The sequence below is a fragment of the Heterodontus francisci genome, chromosome 37 (genome assembly GCF_036365525.1).
Source record: "Heterodontus francisci isolate sHetFra1 chromosome 37, sHetFra1.hap1, whole genome shotgun sequence".
In the NCBI taxonomy this organism is placed as follows: Eukaryota; Metazoa; Chordata; class Chondrichthyes; order Heterodontiformes; family Heterodontidae; genus Heterodontus; species Heterodontus francisci.
This window is the reverse complement of record NC_090407.1, coordinates 42,432,397-42,439,057: the sequence shown is the minus strand read 5'-3', so window position 1 is coordinate 42,439,057 and position 6,661 is coordinate 42,432,397. Positions and strand designations below refer to the sequence as shown.

General features: G+C 44.0%; 1 long non-coding RNA gene across 1 annotated transcript; it reads left to right on the top strand.

The window, feature by feature from the left end:
* Positions 1 to 394: 394 nt before the first annotated feature.
* LOC137351933 (uncharacterized) lies at positions 395 to 5,676 on the top strand. The gene is made up of 3 exons (XR_010969600.1): positions 395 to 515; positions 4,436 to 4,600; positions 5,189 to 5,676. It is a non-coding gene; the product is annotated as an uncharacterized lncRNA (long non-coding RNA).
* The last annotated feature ends 985 nt before the right edge of the window (positions 5,677 to 6,661 follow it).

Genomic DNA, 6,661 nt, shown 5'->3' with positions numbered 1-6,661 from the left:
CTCAATGAGGAAAGTAGCCAGACTTAGTGACCAGACCCTGCCTATATTTGTGATATGTGCAGCACAGAAATGCACTGACATTATTTAATGCAGGGGCAGCCAATGGCAGCAAAACATTGAGCTGTATCGTTTTATGCCTTTTACCCTCTTGTCTTGTTACTCTATATGACCCATTTTGATGTCTCTCTTGAGCTCCTGCTGCAATACCTGAACGTTTTTTATCAATCTGAAAATGGACACTGAGCCCTAAAGGTCACAGACCCTGTGATTTGCAAATCGACAATGTGCAAGATCTGGGACGAGAGCCAGGAAACAATGCAACTTTAAAAAGAATACTGATTCTGAAAGCACACGGGCCGGCGATATCACTATCATTAACCCTGACAATAGCCAGTCAGAACGAAGCCACCCGGGCAAGCCTGGCTACTAGGTGGCCTAGTCTAGGTGCCCACCTGTCGGAAGAAGCTGGAAAATGCAGCCTTGGTACTCGGGCCAAGGGGAGAGCGATTGAAAAGGTAGGTTCCTCCCTGGCCCCTAATTCCCTTTGTAAAAATGCCACAAGTACTAATATTTAAAAGAGATTTATAGTCGTCCCCACCACCAAAGGCTCCAGAACCATGGAAGAGGCTGGTTGTCGCTTCCTTCTCCACATACTGCCCTCTGAAGATGCACTAGGCCTCCTGAGAGACCGGGAATATGGAAAATCCCAGCATAGGGAATTCCGTGGCCCCAGCCTCTCCTCCCAGATCCTGCAAGTTGTTAACTTGCAGTTCACGGGGTCTGTAACCTTTAGGACCTGGTGCCCATTTCCAGGTGCGATGAGACTTTACCCCAAACAAAGGCCGCAGGAAACCCCGGTAAGAAGCTGGGATCAGGGGTACCATGTTTTGGCTTAGCTCAGAGCCCTTTCTGCCAACTCTCACTGGAGTTATAGTAGGACTGCTCTAACAGGAAGGAGGAATGGAACTCCCAATAAAAGCATAGGCTCCATATGGACATGAAGCTGTTAAAAAAAAATATGGTTGGCATCCTTTCATCTACAAAAGATGATGGACACGCAGCCAACAATCCATTTAACTGGGGTGTCTTCTCTTGGTGCACCTTTGCTGATGGATGTGAAGGCCAATCCTTGAGAGGCAGATTCTGCCACAAGTGCCGCACGTGAAGCTGCCAAGTGATGCTGTGAGTTGTTGTTTTTGATGTTGGCGCCTGTTGCCAAGCTGCTGTAGCAACTGGTCATCGTGATAGTACACACCAGCCCACAGGATGTGTCGCCATTTCCCGCTTTCACCAGCTAGTGACTCCCAAGTGTGAGAGTCGACATTTAGGGCCTTCATGTCACGCTTGCAAAATCCTTGAAGCGGAGATTTTGGCACTCCACTGGTTGTCTGGCCCTGGCTATCTCACCATACAGAAGGTCTTTGGGTATGCAACCGTCTTCCATCCTGCGGATGTGTCTGATCCACTGAAGCCACCGCTGTTTGATTAGTGCCAACACACTTGGGAACTCTGCCTTTGAGAGGACTACCACATTTGTGATTTTGTCCTGCTAAGTTATACCCATAATGCACCGCAGACAGCAAAGTTGGAAATTATTGAGCTTCTTTTCCTGCTAAATGTAAGTTGCCCATGTTTCACAGCCATACAGCAAAGTGCTGAGAACACAGGCCTTATAAACCATCAGCTTGGTCCTCAGGGTCAGCTTGGTGTTATCCCATGTGCGTTTCGCAAGTCGGCCAAAGGTGGTATCTCCTTTCCCTGTGTGTGTATCAAGCTCTGCATCAAGGGACAGTTTCTCTGTCACCGTAGCAACAAAACATATACAGAAGTGCTGTACTAAACCAGAAATGCTAGCTAATAAGACAATATCAGTGAAAGTAGCAAGGTTATGCAAACTTAATTATTCTTATGATGAGGGGAAGGAAAATGGAGTTGACTAAGGAAACTGTGTGAGCCAAATCACACTGTCTTAATAAACAGTCTTGTTATGTTAAAGAGGGAAAGTGTCATAATATGGAGTACATTGTGGGCCCTATTAATACTCACTGTAGTTGAGGAAAGAACATTAAATTTATTCAGGAGAGACCCCAAACTTCCTTGGAGGTTTTGTTGGACTCCCACCATAACTCCAACCAGAAAATGGCAGGCAACCAATTTTCCAGTCAGCCTTTGTTATGGACAGATGGGAGCTGATAAAGACAGTCCCCCCTTTTTCACCTGTCAACTGACCAAAGACAGCGTTTTTAAAAAAATGTGTTTTCTCCCCTGAACGTTTTAATGGTCAACAAACAGACAAATGAGAGATTTTCTCAAAAGTTTAAAAGAAAGATAAATGTTTATTATACAACACCCGAAAATGTACACAACTTCACCCACTCGCACATGCCAACAGATACACACACGCAAGAAAAGATAGAGAATAAAAGAAAGCATGCATTTAGGTCTGATGGTTCAAAAGTGTACTCTGTCGAACTTGTGTTTCCCCGGGATGAAGACCTGGGAATGGTGCAGATCTGTATTCCTTTCATTTGTTCTCTGAAGAAAGACTTGGGAGGTTTAGGAAGACAAGTGTGCTGCTACAATCTGCTTTTGTCATATTCCTGTCAAAGGTCACGGGCGATGTCCTGGCATGATTTCTGAGGTAGGGAGTTCAAGGTAAAGCTTCAGTCACTGCATACATGTAGTTCAAGGCTGGTAATCTTAGGCAGGGTCCTGTCCCTTTGATGTCATAGATGGATCTCTCTCCCTTCTCTTCTTCTCCTGGCTTTGTCTGCTCAGAATGTCTCTATTGAAACTCCTTATCAGAAACCTGGTTTCTGTCATGTGACCAGAGTTTCTCATTGTTCTCATAAAAGGTGTCTGATGGTGAGGCCATTGTTAGACAATGGGTCTGAGAGTCACTCATCTTTATTCCATCTTGATAATGTGGAGTTTCTCACACCCAGTCTCTTGAGTTTGAATTTGGAGTCACCAAGTCTGTAATGCCATCGTGCACCCAATAGCATTCAACAAAGAATGAGTCATTTACATTTTAATGGCTTCTCCAAGGCTTGTCCAGACATAAAGATTGGCTCAGGGTTCTTGCAGTTTCCCTGTGTACTAACAGTACAGGCTAAGGTCACCTAGTCTCTCAACTCCATTTTGTTTTGTAGGAAAAGTGTCCGTTTTGGGTTTGGTTCATAATATCATTATATAGTTCATAATTTCTCCTTGCATGAGCGTGACACCTTCGAAAGAGATGGACTTCTTCCCACCCCTTACAAGGCCAAAAACATTAAGATCAGCTCTCAGTGGGTGTGAGGACTCCTTACATTGGCCGTTCTCACTTCTCCGGGTCAGTCAGGGGCAGGCGTGGGCCGGAAGGTCAGTAGACTGAGAGAGATGAGGTACACAGACTTCTAGATGGGCCCAAGTGGGCCCCACAGGGGAATCCAGGCCAGGGAGGCAGCCTGGACACTCAAAGATTGACAGATCAAGTTCCGCTCCGCTGACCATGCAAATGTCAGCAGGTGTAAAGCCAGCCTGATGGCCACAGATCAGGCCGTAGACTGGAAGGGCCTGGCACTGTGAATAATGGAGGGATGTGCAGATTGATTGGTGCAAATTATATTATTTTAATTATATTCAATGATTTGCACAATGTGTCCATACATACTGATTGTCAATAAGCTAATAGTAGTGCTTTGGTGACAATAAATCCTGAAATGGATGTGCATTTTTCTATGCACAGGCCTAAAAATTGGCACAAATGGGGGGCAGAGAATGGTCCCTGCATTGGAACAACTAGGCCTAAGGCTCAACTGAGATCGGGCCTCATTTACATCAGACCGATGAGCTGCAGGTGGCTGCTGGGCCTCCCCAGGCAGCTCTGTCATTGGCAGTGGTCCACAAGTCAGTCTTGCAAGGGGAAGCGAGCGATCAGAAGGATGTTGAGGGAGCAAGTGGGAGAGGGTCGAGCTAGGGAACAATCAGGAAGAGGAGCGAGTTGTGGCCTGCAGCAGCCTGTGCTTTTAAGATGCGGTCAGGAAGAGCACTCCTGCACCTCCAGGCCCCACGTTCAGGTGAGTATATTTAAAAGTCTTCCCTTTTTAATGATGTAGCGTCCCTTTAAAAACTGCTGGTTAGGCCACATGTAGACTTAGTTCTCCTGATCACAGCCTGCATATGCCAGCCATATTCAGTCAAACCAATTTGGTAAAGGAGCGATCAAACAGATGTCATGCCCCATATTTGCACATGGAAAGAGCACAGCAGCTATTTCAGGCATGGGCCCTGGATGTCTGTTTTGTTGCATATATCAATATGATGGGCAGCACACTCTGGCTCAGAGTGTGAGCCTATGCACGCCACCCATCGGATGCTTTAGCCCCCATTTTGTGCCTGTAAAATGGGTGCAGCGTCATCAAATTTCTAAGCCATTCATATTCATTCACAGAGCAAGAAAAACCCAGTGGTGTACAAGAGGCACATGGAGATCAGCACAAACCACCATCCCAGCAACAGAGGAGCAGGTTTAGGCCATTCAGCCCCACAAGTCACCTCTACTACAAGCCAACAGTGCCAGAGGCATGTTGGGAGAACATCATCAAAAGCCTGAAGAGTAAGTTTGGAGGGAGGCTCGTAACATGGTACTGAAGAGGTAATGGTGAATGCAGTGCCAACAGGTATAGGGATAAGATCTATGAGTGTCATTCCTGAGGTAAACGCACATACAGAACATGCTGCTTCCCACTAAAGGCGGAGCGTAGAACATGGGTTGAACAGTCACTTGCCTCAGAAGCTACAACCTTCTGCCACAGAGACAAGATTGCTCACATTGAACTTAACTGACAGTCCTTGATGAACAGTCAGGATGATTTATTCCAGAAATGAATTGGTATAAGCAGAGAGCAGGCAGAACATTCCAGAGTGCCGTGACAGTCAGAGAATGCTGTCTGTTAAGCGGTGACTAAAAAGGAGGAAGAGAAAATGAATTATTAAAAGAGAAAGTGTAAATGCTGTGATTGTGCGTGCATGTTGTGATCTTTGATTCTCTGAGCTGCCACTTTGCTTAAACAAAAGCTTCTGACTGGAATTTCTGCCTTGCCTGCCAGACATTCCTGATAATGCATATTTAAAATGAACTTTCAGTTCACAGGTAATTAAAATACAGCTCTAATTTCCCTTAAACACAATCATCTCTCAACAGTTCCTCAGATCATCATAACCCAACTGTTGGTAAGCATCTACCTCGGAACAACAACCTGTCATTGATTGAGTTCCTCGCCTTTTCCTCAATCACCCGCTTGAGAAAAGAAATCGAGAATTTTGGATTAGGTTTGACCAGCCCCTTGAGTGCTGTTTCCCCTTATACGGATGCGCCTTCAAGACTGCCTCCTTCATTCAAATCTTTAAAGGCAGACTTCAGATAAACCTCGGAATCTTGCCAACATCAAGAGAGAGAAAAAAAGATAATAATGAAAAAGAAAAACCACAATCATTCATCCCAGTTTGAAATCTATTATACACTGTATCCCCCAGGTGAAAGAATGATGATTTCATCATTTATCAAAGAAAGCTCGTGAAATCCCCTGATATCCAATCAGCAATACTACTGGCCGTCTTACCAGGACTGTCTTTTGTTCTTTCAATGTATGTTGCAATGAGATACTAGTTACATTCTCATCTAATACTTACCAGACTTTATGTTTCAACATTAACGTTGTGCAATGTTGGGAAGCACCACTGGAAACATAATTAAAGCAAAACTTTGTACTTAAAGTGAATGTTTAATTGGTTTATTAGTCTTTTTCTATGAGAGTTGCAGTATAATATGGCATCACCCAATTACCATAAAGACCACATTATTGAAACTATCCCCTGATGAATAGTGGAGAAGTCCTAAAAATGGGAAGTAAGGCCCAGAATTGATCTGTTAATCTCAGTTTCTGAATGCCCTACAGGGGCATTTGCAATCATTATGGACTATAAAATAGTAACTGTAGCCAGTGTGTTTTTCAGTGAAATAAGAAAAGCTGAAGATCTGCAACTCTAAGGAGAGAATGAAGAAAATATTTAGCGGCATCTTTAGTTTAATCAGAAGGATGTTCTGAAGACTCCTCACAACCCCTTGGGGTCCAGGAGAAAGGAAATGTTTCTATACACGTCTCTGGACATTATTAGAGAAATTCATCAAGTTGGGCCTGTCAGTGGTGAAATAACAAAGAACTTGTCAAATTGTTAATTATGATAACTTGGAAGGTCTAAAATGATATGACCAGCTTATTTGCAACATTAGAAAGAATCAGATCTTCTTCTTCAACCATTGCATTCCACTATCTTTTGTAGACGTTTGATACACATCAGAGGGCATTTAAGAGTCAACCACCTTTGTGTGAGACTGGAGTCACATATAGGCCCAGACTGGGTAAGGATGGCAGGTTTCCTTTCGTAAAGAATATTAGTGAACCAGTTAGATTGTCATGACAATCCAACATCTACATGGTCACTGTTACTGAGACCAGCTTGTTTTCTCAGTTTATTTTTGAACTGAATTCAAGTTCTCAAACTGCCATGGCAGGATCTGATGTCACATTCTCTGGACTTTTAGACCAGTAACATAAGCAATACATTACTGTAACACTCCTGACGAACAAAGCCTCTCTCTTCTTCAAACTTCAAT